The sequence below is a fragment of the Gorilla gorilla genome, chromosome 3, assembly GCF_029281585.2.
Source record: "Gorilla gorilla gorilla isolate KB3781 chromosome 3, NHGRI_mGorGor1-v2.1_pri, whole genome shotgun sequence".
NCBI lineage: Eukaryota > Metazoa > Chordata > Mammalia > Primates > Hominidae > Gorilla > Gorilla gorilla.
This window is the reverse complement of record NC_073227.2, coordinates 128,991,759-129,011,164: the sequence shown is the minus strand read 5'-3', so window position 1 is coordinate 129,011,164 and position 19,406 is coordinate 128,991,759. Positions and strand designations below refer to the sequence as shown.

At 40.4% G+C, this 19,406-nt stretch overlaps 1 protein-coding gene across 7 annotated transcripts in view; it reads left to right on the top strand.

Annotated features, from left to right (window-relative positions):
* LOC101143334 (uncharacterized) overlaps positions 1–19,406 on the top strand; it is an 80,204-nt gene that overhangs the window by 7,096 nt on the left and 53,702 nt on the right. For 2 of the 7 annotated variants that reach the window (XR_008679420.2, XR_008679419.2), the window contains 2 exons: positions 14,728–14,885; positions 18,604–18,745. The exons of 1 other annotated variant lie outside the window; for it this stretch is intronic. The gene's annotated coding sequence lies outside the window, so the exon portion shown is untranslated. Of the gene's footprint in view, positions 1–4,814; positions 5,365–14,727; positions 14,886–18,603; positions 18,746–19,406 lie in introns of those variants that run through there. 4 more of the 7 variants (XR_002005658.3, XR_008679421.2, XR_010133453.1 and 1 more) reach the window with 3 other exon arrangements.

The window sequence follows — 19,406 nt, the reverse complement described above, 5'->3', positions numbered from 1 at the left end:
TTAAAATATCAGAGCCACTCTAAATAACCACTGTAAATTTTAGAAATAAGAGTTTGAAACAAATTAGATTTTTCTAATAGAAATGTTCTGAGCCTAAAGCCCTAAAGGGGAGTAAGGAAACCAATTAACTTTAATTTAAATAATCATGTCTTAAGTAGCAAATGAGCGAAGTTCTATTGTTAAAGAACAACTGTACTAAATCCCCGAAAGGTTAGATTCAAAATGGTATAAATACAGTGGTTTCACATCTTACTAATGAAATAAATTTCTATTGGTCATTGTAACCTCTGCTTCTTGTCTTACTGGACATTGTTACTGAGGGTAGAGGAAGGGAATGATTGAGATTAAAGGCAGAATAATTATGTGCAATTCCCGTTGATGTTCCTGTTGTTAGTAACTTTTTTAAAAGCAACCAATGAAACAGCTAATAATTTTATTTCTGAGAAAAAATAAGATAATCTGAGCAAAGCTTATTTTCTTCTTTTAAGCTTGTATGTATAGTATATGATTTTCTGTTTGTACTTGCTATTTAAAAACAATGTATTTATAATGATTGAGGTCACCATGCTGTTTTATATACAAACATGCCCCCTATTTACATCCACAATGACTGAATTTCTGCCAATGTCTATAAGCATTAAAGCAACCATCAAAAATGTATTAATAAGGCATATATTATTAATAAGGTATAATACAGTAGATACTAAACTCATGCCTGGAGTTTTATTCTGGATGAGTTAATGTAGTAAAGTAGGAAGAGAGGGAGTTTAGCAAGCAGTTTGAAGCCAGACGATGGAAAGTTTTAAATGCTATGCTTAAAGGCTTAAATTGTTTCTCTCGTGCCTTCTCTTTTGATTTCTTTCTCCTCACGTGCTACCTTTGTGAACTTCAGAAAGCAAGTTAACCTTCCTGAGACTGTCTCTTTATCTGTAACATGGAAGTGGGAATCCCATATTGTGGGTGTGCTGGGGGAATTAACGGAGATAAAGCACGTGGCTGAGGCTGGCACACCATGGCTGCTCAATAGATGATTGGTCTTAGTATTGTTTTCTAGAAATGAAATGCTGCCTTCTGCTCTTCCTTATAACCAGTTTTGCACATCACTGTTACATCTTATACCTTACTAATATTTGGTGTGTTCTTAGGAGAACATTTTTATTTCCTTGTGTTATTTTGGGGAACTCTAGAAAAACCACTATAGAATATATCAAAATGGAAACGTAGCATGGATTGACAGAAAAGGGCAAAAGAGTTAAAAGGGTTAGTGTGTCAACTCCTTGACTTTCTGGAGATCCTTTTTTTTTTTTTTTCCCAAAACGTAGCCACTGCCTTTGTGTCTTGTTCCACGTCTGTGTCTTGTTCCAATTATTTATGCAAATGAAGGCAATTGTTTCCCTATGAAAGCTTGGTGAAAAGATGCTATAGAAAAATCCAGTGCATTTTCATTATTGCTTGCTCAACAGCAATACTCTTTTGTAGCAAGAAGAAAATAATTTTGCAAAATGCTCCCCCACCCCCACATGAAAAGTAAAAAGTACATAATATCATGTTTGTGTTGAAACTTTTTCTTCCAAAATGTCATAACCCCATACGAAAGAGAAGTAAAATCCCATTATTTTAATTTACATATAGCCACAAGATAAGTAAAGTTATCATTGAAATTCTAATTAAATGGGATGATTGACTAAGGTAGCACATCAAAGAAGAGAAGTGAATATGATAAGTCGAAGACTTATTAATTAGTCTGCGTGGAAGAAATTCCAGGGATGTCAAGCTGAGCCTGCTTCAAGGAGAAAAAAAGCAGACAAGAAAACGTTCGTTTCTTTGAAGTTAGGAACTGAGATAGTGATGGAGGTAATTGCGTCTGACTGGATCCAGTAATGAAGAGCTGTAAATCAGACTGCAGAATCGAAAGGAAGATTCAAGTAACGAATGTGGCTGCCTCCCCCTGCTGTGAAGAAACAGAATGCAGAGCGCACTAATTGACCCAGCCTATTTCCCAGTAGTTCTCTGTTATTATTTATTAATTTTTAATTTCTGAATTATTTACGTCCTGGGAAATTATTCTTGACAGGCTGTTAGGCGTGCCAAAGTTAATGGAGGATGAAAGGACTGGTACCAGAATTAGCAGGGATGTAGTCACAGGCTACTGGATTTAATGATTTTGGAAAGAAAAATTGATTTCACACAGTGTGTCACTTTATACTACTTTAGGGATACACCAGCTATTTGATTAATTGAGGAATAACCAATTCAAAGTATATTTGAAGTGTAAATGAGTCACAGTGCTCAGCTGTTTACTTTTCTCTCTTTCTGAGAGATCTGAATTTTCTTCAAGCTGATGATTAAAAGCCAATGAAGATACACTTGCATGCTTTGAATGCACACCTGTTTGATTCATATTAAACTCAGAAGGGAGGAAAACCCTGAAGTACGTGAGAAGGTAGTTTCACTTATTTTTTTTCTCCTTTCTAATCGCTTTATGTGATTTCTTTCCTCCAGCGTATAGCACAGCAGTAGTTGCAATCTGCATCCCTTAAGAACGAGGCTCAAGAAAATTTCTCATTTGCTTTATGACCTATGAGCACAATCAGAAAGAAGCAGTGCTTGCTAATGAATAGAAGAACCAAGTAGAAAAAATGTATTAACAGAAAACAATCACTTTAATGAATAAGGGAAGAGGATTAACCTATTAGGAAAATGAGTGAGGCAGAAATATGCCATCGCCATCCAGGCTAAAAGCCCTGTGTCATTTCTGTCTTCTCCCTTTCCGGGCTCCCTCATTAGCCACCCTCTTTGTTCAGCTATCTTTGGCCTAGTCCTCTAACTGGTTTTCTTAGGTCAAGTCTTCCTCTTCAATTATATTCTATACCGGTGGTTCTCAAATTTTAATGTGCAAACAAATTGCTTGGGGCTCTTGCTACTGTACAGGTTTAGATTCTGTGGGTCTGGGATGGGGACCTGAGATTCTGCATTGCTAGTAGGCTGCCAGGTAAAGCCCACGCTTCTGGTCCTTGACCACTCTTTGAGCAGCAAGATTCTACAAAACTCTGACAGGCACATTTTCTTTAAAACACTGATTTTAACCATGTAACTTTCTCATTCAGACACTTTAAATGATTTTCAGTGCCTACAGTTAAATACAGATTCCTTAGCATGGCATTCAAGGTCTTCCTAATATGACCACAACCTGCCCTTGTAGGCATATCCTATACTTTCCCATCTCCAGGCTTTTGTTTTTGTTTTTTCTTCTTTGTGAAACACCTTTGTCTTTGGAAATTCTAACAGTGCCTCAAGGCGTATTTCAAATTCCACATCCTCAGTGTTGGCCCACTCAATAAGACATGAGCTGTCCTTCAAACTCTTCCTCTCATATCTTTTTACCTTTCTTTTTTTAAACTGGTTTCTTGAGAAAGGACAGATGTTTTACCTCTTTCTTGCTATGTAGTATCTTCAGTCTCATATAATTGCTATTAATGTTGCGATTTCTCCCTGTTCACATACAGAATTGTGAGTTATGTAGGAGTAGGGACTGTTCCTTGTCTTTGTATTTTCCTGAAGTGCAGGTGCAGAGCACAGAGTATGTATCTCACAAATATTTCAGTTAAACTGAACTATGTAAGAACATTCTCTCCATGGTCATTCCTACTCTTGCAAATTTGCAGCATCTCTGAAATCCTTCAGAATAGCTCACGGATCCTGATTTTTTGCTACTTTATTCATTCATCAACTTACCTATTTACTCATAAGCGTTTGAGGGTTCTTTTTGTGTCAGTGCAGTGCCAGGGACTGGAAATATTGAAGTAAAACAACAGTCTTTCACTCCTAAGCTCCGATGATTCCCCCTCCCCACATTTATGTCCTGCTCCCCCACTTCTATATTTACTAACGTCAACCCCAAAATATAAATTATGTAAGCGATAATTCTGGCCGGGCACAGTGGCTCACGCCTGTAATCCCAGCACTTTGGGAGGCCAAGGCAGGCGGATCACTTGAGGTCAGGAGTTCAAGAACAGCCTGGCCAACATGGTGAAAGCCCATCTCTACTAAAAATGCAAAAATTAGCCAAGCATGGTGGCAGGCACCTGTAATCCCAGCTACTTGGGAGACTGAGGCACAAGAATCGCCTGAACCCAGGAGGCAGAGGCTGCAGTGAGCTGGAATCACACCACTGCACTCCAGCCTGGGTGACAGAGTGAGACTCCATATAAAATAAAAATAAAAATAAATTATATAAGCAATAATTCATATATTTTTTAAAAAACCAAAACTCTTCTTGAAAATTCTTATAACTGTTGTAGGCTCAAGCACCATTACCTCAGAATATGGACTTCCATGAATTCTGAGAGACTTTGCTGAATCTGGGCCTTGCATTCATTTTCCTCTCCAAAGGATTTAAAAATTCTTAAAGCCTTGGCCATTCACTACATCTCTCACCTCACTCCCACCCCCCAGTACCCATTTTTCAGCCTTGCATCAGTTCTCAAACTGTTGCTTCTACCTGATCTAATCTCTCTGAGGGGAGGGCACTTCAACATATTTTAAAAACTTACCCCTTCGTTTATTCTGTCCTCTTCCTCTGTCTTTTCTATTTATGTTTTGTGCCCCTTACCCTACCCTGATTTCCAGCCTTAATCCCTATACCCTACCAAATGCAAACGGAAAAAACATTTTTTAAAAACTTCTAATTTTGTGTCTTTCATAAAGATTCAGTCAAGAATAAACCACAACAGGCAAGTGTGACAGAAATGTGCAGGAGTCTAATTGTCTAAACTAATTAAAAGAAACCAAAAAATTACATCATGGTTCTTTAGTTGCAGGCAACAGAAGCCAACTCTGGGTAACAAGCAAAAAGGGAAGGAGAAGGATGCAAGGGCTGCTCAGAGAATAGATAATATAATAAATATTAATGACAATAATATGAGACTGAAGACACCACATGGTAAGAAAGAGGTAAAACATCTGTCCTTTCTCAAGAAACCATTTTTTTGTTGTTGTTTGTTTGTTTTTTGTTTTAGAAAAAGGTAAAACAGGTATGAGAGAAAGAGTTTGAAGGACAGCTCATGTCTTATTGAGTGGGAGAAGGTTAGATAGCCAACACTGAGGATGTGGCATTTGAAATACGCCTTAAGACACTGGTAGAATTTCCAAAGGCAAAGGTGTTTCACAAAGAAGAAATAACAAAACAAAAGCCTGAAGATGGGAAAGTATAGGATATGCCTACAAGGGCAAGTGGTCATATTAGGAAGACCTTGAATGCCACGCTAAGGAATCTGTATTTAATTTGTAGACACTGAAAGTCGCTTAAAGTGTCTGAATGAGAGAGTTACATGGTTAAAATGTAATTGAATTTTGGAAAACAACGATGGCACCAAATAAGAGAGTGATCCTTTAGTGTCCATGCTAGGGGAACCTGCTTTGGTCTAAATCTTATTCCATCTCCTAAGAACTGATTTATAAGTGGAATGATGCAAAGAAGGGAAATGATTACAGCTGATCCATTTCCCTTGGAAACACTAGCTATCGATTCCTTTATCCCCAGAGCTGTCTGTCTGGTATAATAAATGTTAATAACAATAATATGAGACTGAAGATACCACGTGGTAAGAAAGAGGTAAAACATCTGTCCTTTCTCTTTTTTTTTTCTCAAGAAACCAGTTAAAAAAAAAAAAGTAAACAGGTATGAGATAAAGAGTTTGAAGAACTAATGTCTTATTGAGTAAGAGAAGGTTAGAGTAGCCAACATTGATTCTTGTTCTTCTTGAATCCTGGCTGTTCAGCTTTTCCTCCACTGATTTTTATCAGTGGAAGCCAAATAACTCTAACTGATGCAAGAGACAGTTGCAATAGCAGGTGCTCACTAGAGGTTTGCTCATCATCCATGTGGTTTATCAGATATGAGCAGATGAGTTTTTAACTCTATCACAGCTCTAAAAGATTTACTGAGAAAAACATCCTTAAAGAAAAGGCAGTCAAAGAAAGTTCCAATGGCAATATTTAGTAATATTACTTAAAAGGCCAAACTCTATAGCTGATAAGATAAAGCAAAGGGAAAGTAAAGAAACTTTTGTTGGGATGTTTTAGGCTGATATATTTATATCAGCATACGAATGAGTGATTCAACCTACTAGTTATTGAGGAATATTACAAAGCAAAAGCAGTGTGGTTCTGGTGTAGGAACAGATGAACGGAACAGAGGGAGAGTTCAGAAATAGATCTGTGTGCATATGGGAATTTGATATACAATAAATGTGGTAAAAATGGAAAAGAATGCCTTGTTTGGAATATAGTATTGGGAAAACTGGCTCATCATCTGGAGAAAAAGCTGGACTTTTACGTTACACTATAGAAAGATGGATTCTAAATGAATTAAAGACCTAAATGAGACAGGTGAGTATTCAAAACCAGAAGAAGAAAATAAAGAATTATCTTTGTGAAGTTTATTAAACCATTGAACTACAAACAATAAGTGGAAAATTGATGACTTAGCTACATTAATGTTACAGCATTTTTTTCAGCAAAGGTTACCAAAAACAAAGTTAATAGACAAGGAGAAGATAGTTGCAGCATCAAAAACAAAGGATAATATTTATATCAGTGCTGTCCACTAGAAATGAAATGTGAGTCACATATGTAGAAATGAAATGTGAGTCACATATGTAATTTAAAATTTTTAGTCACATTAAAAACTAAAACCATTCTGGCCAGGCATAGTGGCTCACGCCTGTAATCCCAGCACTTTAGGAGGGTGAGGTGGGTGGATTGCTTGAGCTCAGTTCAATACCAGCCTGGGCAACACGGTGAAACCCTGTCTCTACAAAAAATACAAAAAAAATTAGTCAGGCATGCTGGCTCGCACCTGTAGTCCCAGCTACTTGAGGGGCTGAGCCTGGAGGATCACTTGAGCCCAGGAGGTAGAGATTGAAGTGAGCTGAGATTGCACCACTGTACTCCAGCCTGGGCAACAGAGTGAGAACCTGTCTCAAAAAAAAAAATGTATAAAGTCATTGTTTCTGATTTTTATTATGAAGAGTTTCAATTTCAACATAAATTGTTGTTCCTGTCTGGCTAAATCACTGATAAGCTCTTCCTTTCTTTTGGAGTTTAAAATTTAGCTCTTTCATATGTAGTGTGATATCTGTGAGAAAACATAAATCATATTTTCATTTTGTCTTTGATTATTGAATATTCCTTCCAATTCAGGAACATATTAAATTGGAGTTAAAAGTACTTTCTAAAAATTCTTGGCCGGGCGCAGTGGCTCACGCCTGTAATCCCAGCAATTTGGGAGGCCGAGGCAGGTGGATCACGAGGTCAGGAGATTGAGACCATCCTGGCTAACATGGTGAAACTCCATCTCTACTAAAAATACAAAAAGAAAAAGAAAAAAATTAGCCGGGCTTGGTGGCGGGCACCTGTAGTCCCAGCTACTTGAGAGGCTGAGGCTGGAGAATGGCGTGAACCCAGGAGGCAGAGCTTGCAGTGGGCCGAGATTGTGCCACTGCACTCCAGCCTGGGTGACAGAGCGAGACTCCATCTCAAAAAAAAAAAAATAAATAAAATAAAATAAAAATTCTTCCACAACTCTTATCAATGAGCACAGGCAGAGAACACAAGATTAAGAAAATCAGTCTTAATTCTATCAGTCTATTTCTTTCAAAAGTTCCATAACTTGGCAATGATTTATAGCATTAGTGTATAGATACTAAATGACATTTATTTATTTATTTAGAGACAGTCTTGCTGTGTCACCCAGATTGGAGTGAAGTGATGCGATCTCGGCTCACTGCAACCTCTGCCTCCTGGGCTCAAGCGATTCTCCTGCCTCAGCCTCCCGAATAGCTGGGAATACAGGCGCCCGCCACCATGCCCAGCTAATTTTTGTATTCTTAGTAGAGACTGGGTTTCACCATGTCGGCCAGGCTGATCTTGAACACCTGACTTCAGGTGATCTGCCTGCCTTGGCCTCCCAAAGTGCTGGGATTACAGGTGTGAGGCACCACGCCTGGCCCTAAATGACTTTAAAGTAATTGTACTCCATAACAATTTTCATATGGTGTGCTTTAAAAAACTGAGCACAAAGATTTTCAATACATATCATACAGTGGAACAAAGCAATAAATGAAATAGAAATCTCTTGTCTTACCATTCCAACAAATCTGGATTTTTACCTAACATATATGGGCCACCATCTGTCATTATAGGCACAAATTCTTCTTTGATGGTTATAAAAGATGAAAAACTGCTCCAGAAATTTAGGTGTTTTTAATTCAAATTTAATAAAACTTCATAGTTTTGGAAGTCCTTTGAGACACAAATATACCCAAAGTATTAATAGACATTGTCATTTTTTTGAGATAGAGTCTCACTCTGTAGTCCAGGCTGGAGTGCAATGGTACGATCTTGACTCACTGTAACCTCCACCTCCCAGGTTCAAGTGATTCTCCTGTCTCAGCCTCCCGAGTAGCTGGGTTTCCAGGTGCCTGCCACCACGCCTGGCTAATTTTTTTTTTTTAATAGAGGCGGGGTTTCACCATGTTAGCCAGGCTGGTCTTGAACTTGTGACCTAAGGTAATCCACCCGCCTTGGCCTCCCAAAGTGCTGGGAATGCAGATGTGAGCCACCATGCCCAGCCGACATTGTCTCTTATATCACATCATCCATTTTAAAGCTAAAGAAAAGTACTTGTAATTTTTTAAATCGTTAATCAATTGATCTTTGATACTGTATCGTTGGAAAGTTCTTGTAATCTATGGGCCATTTTTTAATGGCTTAGTTGAAGGTCTTTCACTTTTTGTAAAATATCTTCTTTAGTCTTTTTCTCATAATTTTCTAGCAAAATTTCCACAACTGAAATAATTTGTTTTACTATCTGACTTAAAATGACTTTCATTTTTCATCCCTCCCTTTCCCCTCCCTCCCTCCCTCCCTTTCTTCCTTCCTTCCTTCTTTCCTTTCTTTTTCTGTTTCCTTCCTCCCCTCCCTCCTTTCTTTCTGTAAGAATCCAACACATTTTTTAGCTGTCTAAAATTACAAGCTCAGGGGCCAGGTGCGGTGGCTTATGCCTGTAATCCCAGCATTTTGGGAGGCTGAGGTGGGCAAATCAACTGAGGTCAGGAGTTTGAAACCAGCCTGACCAACATGGCAAAATCTCATCTCTACCAAAAAATATAAAAAAATTAACCAGGCCTGGTGGCGTGCACCTGTAGTCCCAGCTGCTCGGGAGGCTGAGGAATGAGAATCGCTTGAACCTGGGAGGCAGAGGTTGCAGTGAGCCAAGATCGTGCCACTGCACTACAGCCTGGGCAACACAGCAAGACTCTGTCTTAAAAACATAAATAAAATAAAATTATAATCTCAGATCCTGTTAAGAAGCATTAAGGATTTTTTGGTCATATATTTAACTCCTATTTTGAACTACAATTTTGATTTCTTTTTTGACTTCCAAGGGGAAATGTCTTACCAAATTCATTATGTATTTACTTAAAATGTCTCTTAATATTGTCTAATTTATTGCTTAAAATATTTTTTACACACAAATAGCTTTTTTCATTTTGCTGTGTTACAGCAAATTGCAATTTCCATTCATCGTAGAATTTGTGACATGCTTTCTTTCAGTCCTTTTCTTTTTTTTTTCTTTTTTGAGACGGAGTCTTGCTCTGTCCCCCAGGCTGGAGTGTAGTGGCGCGATCTTGGCTCACTGCAAGCTCTGCCTCCCGGGTTCACACCATTCTCCTGCCTCAGCCTCCCAAGTAGCTGGGACTACAGGCGCCCGCCACCACACCTGGGTAATTTTTTGTATTTTTAGTAGAGACGGGGTTTCACTGTGTTAGCCAGGATGGTCTCGATCTCCTGACCTCATGATCCACCCGTCTCGGCCTCCCAAAGTGCTGGGATTACAGGCGTGAGCCACTGCGCCCGGCCTTTTTTTTTTTTTTTTGAGACGGAGTCTTGCTCTGTCCCCCAGGCTGGAGTGCAATGGCACGATCTTGGCTCACTGCAACCTCTGCCTCCTGGGTTCAAGCGATTCTCCTGCCTCAGCCTCCTGAGTAGCTGAGATTACAGGCACCCGCTACCATGCCCGGTTAATTTTTGTATTTTTAGTAGAGACGGGGTTTCACCATATTGGTCAGGCAGCTCTCGAACTCCTGACCTCAAGTGATCCGCCCGCCTCGGCCTTCCAAAGTGCTAGGATTACAGGCGTGAGCCACTGTACCCGGCCAGTCCTTTTCTTTTAATAGCCCAGTTGTAGTACTAGTTTCTGTATCTCCACTTTATTCTGCATTAGTGGTATGCATTCATTTTATATTTAAATTTGGTTCATTTTTAAGCTACACAGGAAGGGGAACATCACACTCTGGGGACTCTTGTGAGGTGGGGGGAGGGGGGAGGGTTAGCACGAGATATACCTAATGCTAAATGACGAGTTAATGGGTGCAGCACACCAGCATGGCACATGTATACATATGTAACTAACCTGCACATTGTGCACATGTACCCTGAAACTTAAAGTATAATAATAATAATAATAATAATAATAAAAACAAAAAAATTAAAAAAAAATAAAAATGATTTTATTATGGTTACAATACTGGGTATTTAAATTTAATTTCTTCTCAGACGAAGGAAACTAAGAGAATTACCAGTCGACCTACCTTTAAAGAATGACTAAGGATATTCTTCAAAGGAAATGATAACAGCAGGCATAGAACTTTAGAAAGAAAGAACAATGGAATGAGAAAAAATAGGGTGACTATAATAGAATATTTTTTATCTCTTATGTTTTAAAAATTATGTTTAATGGTTTAAATTTGTTTCCTATTGCAGCTCTAACAAGTAACTGCAAACACAAGGGCTTAAACAATACAAATGTATTATCTTATAGTTCTAGAGAGCAGAAGCACAAAATGAGTCTCACTAGGCTAAAATCAAGGTGTCAGCAGGGCTGCATTCCTTCTGGAGACTAGGGGAGAATGCATTTCCTTGTCTCTCCCATTTTCTAGAGGACATCTGCTTTTGTTGGCTCGTGGCACCTTTTTTCCATGTTCAAAGACAGCAGTGTTGGTTGAGTCCATCTCACACTCACACTGCTACCTCTCTGGTTTTCTTTTTTGTCTCTCTCTCCCACAGTTATGTCTGTCTGTCTGTCTGTCTGTCCGTCTGTATATTTGTGTGAGATGGGGTCTTGCTGTATTGCCCAGAGTGGCCTGGAACTCCTTGGCTCAAGCAATCCTCTCACCTCATCCTCCCCAGTAGCTGGGACTCTGGGCATAGAACTGACTGCTCTTCCACTTTTATGAATCCTTACGACTATATTGGGCTTCCCTTGATAGTATAGAATAATCTCTCTTTTTAAAGTCAGCTGATTAGCAGCCTTAATTCCATCTGCTCCCTTACTTCTCCTTCGCCACATAACCTATTAACTGTTTTGGGGGATTAGGATGTGGACATCTTTGAGAGTGGGCATTATTCTGCCCATCACAGGATTAAAAAATTATAATACCAATTGGATGTGATATTCAATGTATGTGGAGGAAATACTTAAGACATTATGTTTAAGAGGTGGGGAGGGATAAATCGCTAGGGAATTATGCTGAATTAAAAAAAGCCACCTATAGGTTGTATACTGTGTGATTTCATCTTTCTAACATTTTGAAATGATGAAATTTTAGAAATGGATATATATTGCCAGGATAAATGGTTGCCAGAGGGTGGGGGCGGGGGAAGGTAGGAGGATGTGGTTATGAGAGCAACACAGAGGATCTTTGTGTTTTGGAACAGTTGAATATCTTGATTGTAGTAGTGGGTACATGACCTACATAGGTGATAACATTGTATAAAACAATATATAAACACATAATAAAAATAAAATAAAGACAAAAACAGAAAACAGTATATAAACACACACACACACAAATGAATACTAGTAAAATTAGAACATCTGAATATAATCAGTAGATTGCATCAATTTCAATATCCTGCCTTTTTATGATTATTTGATAATTTCTGAAGGGATGAGAAGTAATGGATTTAATTTGTACATTATTCCAAGTTTCTCTGCAGAATGCAGGATATTTTAGGATATTAGTCATCTTGTTAGTCTAGAATCTTAAAAAGTGGTTGGCAGAGGTGGGAGGGAGGTGGATGTGGGTGTAAAAGGCATCAGGTGGGCTCCCTGTCGTGTTGGAACTGTTTAGCATCTTGACTGTGGCAGTAGATACACAAACCTGCACAGAAGATAAAAATATATGGAACTTGGCCAGGCGTGGTGGTTCATGCTTGTAATTTCAGGACTTTGAGAGGCCGAGGCGGGTGGATCACCTGAGGTCAGGAGATCGAGAACCGCCTGGCCAACATGGTGAAACCTGTCTCTACTAAAAACACAAAAATTAGCCGGGTGTGGTGGTGGGAGCCTGTAATCCCAGCTGCTTGAGAGGCTGAGGCAGGGGAATGGCTTGAACCCGGGAGGCAGAGGTTGTAGTGACCCGAGATTGTGCCACAGCACTCTAGCCCGGGCAACAGAGGGAGACTCTATCTCAAAAAAAAAAAAAAAAAGAAAAATAAATATATATACACACACACACGTATATATACACATATACATATATATATAATATATATATGGAACTTAATACATCACACACATGCAAATGATTCCAATGGGAAATCTGAATATGATCTGTGGATTGTATCAATGTCAGTATCCTAGTTACACTGTTATGATACAGTTTTGTAAAGTTTTACCATTGAGGAAAACTGGAATCAGCATATAAGGAATCTATCTCTGTTATTTCTTACAACTGCATGTGAATCTACAATTAGCGGAACAAACATTTCAATTTAAAAAAGTGAAAGAGTGAAGGGACCTAATGGAAGTAAGGTTTCTACACTCAAAGTGGTAAAATGTCAACGCTGTTAGACTGTGATAAATTATGCAAGTATATTGTAATACCTAGGGAAACCATTAAGAAAACTATTCAAAGAAATATACTCAAAAAACTATAAAGTCAAAATGTAATTCTAAAACATTTTCAAGTGACCCACAGAAAGGTGAGAAAGGGGAAACAGAGGAATGAAAAACAGAGGGAACAAACAGTAAACAATTAATAAAATAGCCAACTTAAGCCCAGCACACCAATCATTACTTTCAATATAACTAATCGAAATATGCCAATTAAAAGGCAGAGATTGGCAGGATGGATAAGTTTAATTATCAAGGATGGTTTAAGTAGGTATCACTATAACTCTTGCTGTTTGCACAAAATATTCAAATAAACACATTGCAGTGTTACATAGTTCACAGAAAAAAATCATTCAAACCAAATCCAGTCCATTGGTACTGGCTACGTTGGTGATGTTTTTATGTATAATACATAAGAAATAATACATAAGAAATAATGTATGTATAATATATATAATATATAAGAAAAATGTGTACTATAATAAAACAATAACAATATCTTAACATAACATAAGTTAAAGTAAAACGTACATTTACCAAAATGCTGCTTCAGTTTTAAATTTAAATTAAATGGAGTGAAATGAAATGAAAAATTCATTTCTAGCTGCATTTCAAGTGCTCAATAGTCACAGACCCAGTGTAGACATAGAAATCCTATATAGCAAAAACAACCCAAAATTTAAAAAAAATAAAAATGTGTAAAGCATATTAATAGGTAATTCAGTGACAAAGACATTCACTAGTAATCTGAAAGTTAATTAAAATTCTACATGGGTTCTGAGAGCTTTTACCCTTAAGTAATACATATCAGTTCAACTCACATTTCCTCCACCAAAGCAGTCTCTTCATCACACTTATCATCAAGGGGAAAATAAGTAGCTAGGAAGTGCAGTCCTACTCTGTGCTGAGTAAAAGGTCTGGAAATATTTGCAGAATAGCATTATTATCTACATAAGCCACATATGAATTTTTTTTTTAATATTTGTGAAGTGGAGAATTGAAAGCAATCTAGCTGTCTCTCACCAGGTGGATGGCACTTTTTTGTTTTTGTTTTTGTTTTTTGAGATGGAGTTTTGCTTTTATTGCCCAGGCTGCAGCGCAATGGTGCAATCTCAGCTAGCTCACTGCAACCTCTACCTCCCGGGTTCCAGCGATTCTCCTGCCTCAGCCTCCTGAGTAGCTGGGATTACAGGCATGCACCACCACACCTGGCTAATTTTGTATTTTTAGTGGAGACAGGATTTATCCATGTTGGTCAGGCTGGTCTTGAACCCCTGAACTCAGGTAATCCGCCCGCCTCGTCCTTCCAAAGTGCTGGGATTGCAGGCATTAGCCACTGTGCCTGGCCGGCACTTTTAATTTATGTTAATTATTGCTACCATTCATTGAGAGTTTAATTTGTGACTCACTGTCCTAAGATTTTACATTTAATTTTTTCTATTTTTTGAGATGGAGATTCACTCTGGTTGCCCAGGCTGGAGTGCAATGGTGCAATCTCGGCTCACTGCAACCTCCGCCTCCCAGTTTCAAGCCTCGGCCTCCCAAAGTGCTGGGATTACAGGCGTGAGCCACCGCACCTGGCCAAGATTTTGCATTTATTAATCATATTTAACCACCCTATACATCCATGAGGTGGATATACTGATAATTTTCCTTGTATTACATTAGGAGTAACTTGCCCAGGATCACCCCTCTGTTAAGTGGCAGAGCTGGAACTTGAACTCACTATTTTCTGACTTTATAACCCATGCCCTTTTATCCTTTAGGCCGTACTGCCTCTTTTGATCAATTTGCCCCATTCATGGTTATGCATGCTGATGGAGACTGCTTTTGAAGCTTCTTTATTGAAGGAGCGGGAGAAGAGTAAGAAAGTTGGAGCAGACTAAGAAGACAGGAAAGAAAGAAAAGCAAAAGTAAGATAGAGGTCAGTGAGAAATGAGTGACAAAATGGGTGTTGGTTACCTCACAGGTTTTTTAAATTTCACAAGGCCCTACTCTGTCTTTGTCATTCTGTCCTCCAGATTTCTTGCTGGTGGCTCTCCTTGTCTGAACACAACCACAGGGCACGTGAATCTGTAATACAATCCATAATGGTGAACTTCCCATGACACAGATTAGAGTGCAGAAAAAACTCCAGCATACCATGTTTTCTTCTTTCTTAATTCTTTTTTTCCATTCATTTTGGTGGGAGCATATCCTTAATAGCTTCTTGAGAAAGAATACACGGGAATTAAGTTTTTGAGACCTTGATTGTCTGAAAATGTTTTTGTTGTTGTTGTTTTAAGACAGAGCCAAGGGCTGGGTGCAGTGGCTCGTGCCTCTAGTCCCATCACTTTGGGAGGCTGAGGTGGGCGGATCACCTGAGATCAGGAGTTTGAGACCAGCTTGATCAACATGGAGAAACCCCATCTCTACTAAAAAAATACAAAATTAGTGGAGCATGGTGGTGCATGCCTGTAATCTCAGCTACTTGGGAGGCTGAGGCAGGAAAATTGTTTGAACCCGGGAGGCGGAGGTTGTGGTTAGCCGAGATTGCGCCATTGCACTCCAGCATGGGCAACAAGAGTGAAACTCTGTCTCAAAAAAAAAACAAAAAAACAAAAAAACAAAAAACCCAAGCCAATCTGGGTGCAGTGGCTCACGTCTGTAATCCCAGCACTTTGGGAGGCCGAGGTGGGTGGATCACTTGAGGTCAGGAGTTCGAGACCAGCCTGGCCAGCATGATGAAACCCTGTCTCTAGTAAAATACAAAAATTAGCTGAGCGTGGTGGCGCGCCCTGTAATCCCACCTACTCAGGAGGCTGAGGTGAGAGAATCACTTGAACCTGGGAGGCAGAGGTTGCAGTGAGCCTAGATCACACTACTGCACTCCAGCCTAGGCGACAGAGTGAGACTGAGCCAGACGCCTTGGCTCACGCCTGTAATCCCAGCACTTTGGGAGGCCGAGGCGGGTGGATCACCTGAGGTCAGGTGTTCAAGACTAGCATGGCCAACATGGTGAAACACCGTCTCTACTAAAAATACAAATTTTAGCTGGGCATGGTGTGGCATGCACCTGTAATCCCAGCTACTCAGGAGGCTGAGGCGATAGAATCGCTCAAACCTGGAAGGTGGAGGTTGCAATGAGCTGAGATCCCGCCACTGCACTCCAGCCTGGGCGACAGAGCGAGACTCCAACTCAAAAAACAAACAAACAACAACAACAACAACAAAAACAAGATGGAGTCTCCCTCTGTCACCCAGGCTGGAGTACAGTGGCACGATCTTGGCTCACTGCAACCTCTGCCCTCCAGGTTCCAGCGATTCTCCCGCCTCAGCCTCCCGAGTAGCTGGGATTACAAGTGCGTGCCACCACGCCCATCTAATTTTTGTATTTTTAGTAGAGATGGGGTTTCACCCTGTTTTGGCCAGGCTGGTCTTGAACTCCTGGCCTCAGGTGATCCTCCCGCTTCGGCCTCCCAAAGTGCTGGGATTATAGGTGTGAGCCATGGTGGATGGCCTGAAAATGTTTTTCTTCTTCCCTCCTGTGTATTTGATGGTTTGGCTGAATCTAGAATTGCAGTAGGAATGCTTTAACTCAAGAATTTTTGTTGTTTTTGTAAAGACAGTGTTATAATTGCCAAACGGATTATTCCTGTCCACTGCACAGACAAAATCAATTCACTGAGATCACAGCATTGCAGTAGAGTTTAATTGACATGAGGCTGGCCCATGCAGGAGAAATAGAGTGATCATTCAAATCAGCTACCCTGAAGGCTTGAAGGCTATGGTTTTTATGGTCAATTTGGTGGGTAGGGGTCTAGGGAATGGGTGCTGCTGATTTGTTGGGGATGAAATCACAGGAGTGTGGAGAATGGTCCTTGTGTGCTGAGTCAGCTTTTGGGTGAGAATATCAGGATTAGTTGAGTCCTGAGTCATGAGCGTGGGTGGGATCAGTCTGAAAACTATTGCAAAAAATAATATAATAATTTTAGGTTTTACAATAGTGATGTTATCTGGAAGAGCAATTGGAGAAGTCACAAATCTTGTGACCTCTGGGCACATGATCCTTGAGCAGTAAGGGATTATGGAAACTACTCCTATATTTTAGCAGAGTTCAGGTCCCTCCCATAAGCCTAATCTTGTGGTTTTACAAAGGCGGTTTTCAGTCCCTGAGCAAGGAAGGGCTTAGTTTTTATTTATCTATTTAGAGATGGAGTTTCACTCTTGTTGCCCAGGCTAGAGTGCAATGGCGACATCTCGGCTCACTGCAACCTCTGCCTCCTTGTTCAAGCAATTCTCCTGCCTCAGCCTCCCGAGTAGCTGGGATTACAGGCATCTGCCATTACCCCTGGCTATTTTTTTGTATTTTTAGTAGAGATGGGGTTTCACCATGTTGGTCAGGCTAGTCTCGAACTCCTCACCTCAGGTGATCCACCCGCCTTGACTTCCCCAAATGTTGGGATTACAGGCATGAGCCACCACACCCGGCTGGAAGGACTTAGTTTTAGGGAGGGACTATTATCATCCTTGTTTTAAAGTTAAAATACAAACTAAATTTCTCCCAAAGTTAGCTTGGACTACACCTGGGAATGACCAAGGACAGTTTGAAGGTTAGAAGCAAAATGGAGTCAACTGAGGTGGATTTCTATTACTGTTATAATTTAGCAAAGACATTTTCAGGGTCTTGCTCTATTGCCCAGGCTGAAATACAATGGCATGATGATAGCTCACTGCACCCTTAAACTCTTGGGCTCAAGTGATCTTCCCATATTTGTGTTTCAAAGTGTTGGGATTACAGCTGTGACCCACTGTGCCTGGACTCTGAAAAATTTTGAAGGTCGGCTGGGCGTGGTGACTGACACCTGTAATCCCAGCACTTTGGGAGGCCAAAGCTGGTGGATCACGAGGCCAGGAGATCAAGACCATCCTGGCCAACATGGTGAAACCCTGTCTCTACTAAAAATACAAAAATTAGCTGGGCGTGGAGATGGGCATCTGTAATCCCAGCTACTCGAGAGGCTGAGGCAGGAGAAACGCTTGAACCTGGGAGGTGGAGATTGCAGTGAGCCAAGATCACGCCATTGCACTCCAGCCTGGGCAATAGAGTGAGACTCCATCTCAAAAAAAAAAAATTTTTTTTGAAGGTCTTTCTCTTGTCTTATTGTAGCTGAGAAGTGTGAAGGCATTCTGATTCCTAGTCCTTTCTAAGTAGTCTATTTTTCTCTGCAAGTTTATAGGATCTCTGTCCCCAGTGTTCTGAAACTTCACAGTGATGTTCCTCAATGTAGCTCTACTAGAATCTATTTTGCAGGAGCACTTGGTGGGCCCTTTTCATCTAGCAATTCATGCCTTCAGTTCTGAAAAATTTTTGTTAAATTATTTTACTAATGATTTTTCTGCTTCATTTTCTCCTTGCTCTCTTCCTGGAACCCTTATTACTCATATGTGAGACCTTCAGGTGTGCTCCCTTTATTTTTCTTATATCTTCTCTTCTATTTTCCATCTGTCTTTTTGCTGTTTTCTTAACACTTTCTTGAACTTTATCTTCAACTCTTCTGTTGCATTTTTCATTTCAGCTATTAGCTGCTCTTTTAATTCTCTGAATTTTCTTTTGACATAGCATCATTTTCTATTTTCTCTCAGAATTTTTTTTTTTTTAGACAGAGTCTCGCTCCATCACCCAGGCTGGAGTGCAGTGTCAAGATCTCGGCTCACTGCAACCTCTGCCTCCTGGATTCAAGCGATTCTCCTGCCTCAGCCTCCCGAGTAGCTGGGACTACAGGCATATGCCACCACGACCAGGTAATTTTTTCTATTTTTAGTAGAGATGGGGTTTCACTATGTTGGCCAGGCTGATCTTGAGCTCTGGACCTGAGGTGATCTGTGACTGGACTCCAGTGAAGGCTCCAAGATGGCGATCACCACCTCGGATACCCTGACTCAGCATTTCCGGGTTCACCTTTCCTGTTCCCGCCACCCCGACTAACGCGCATGCCCACTAGGGCGTGTCACACTGAAGAGCGAAACTTAACCGACCCCCCCCCACCCCGCCCACTCCTCACCCAGCATCCATAAAAGCGCGCTGCACCTTTGGCACAGCGCGACTTCCCTGGCCCTCCCCCTGCGGACTAGTGAACCTCGCCCGAGAGCTCAAGAAAGAAGATTTTTGCCCTCTTAGTCTCGCCTCTCGGCCTTATTGTTCCACGGTGCCCTTCCATTGCCTTTCAGTCTGCCCACCTTGGCCTCCCAAAGCGCTAGAATTACAGGCGGGAGCCACTGCACCCAGTCTCTCTGAGGTTATTAAGAATAGCTTTGTCTGGGCTGGGTGCAGTGGCTCACACCTGTAATCCCAGCACTTTGGGAGGCTGAGGCAGGTGGATCACCTGAAGTCAGGAGTTCAAGATTAGCCTGGCCAACATGGTGAAACCCTGTCTCTACCAAAAATACAAAATTAGCTGGGTAT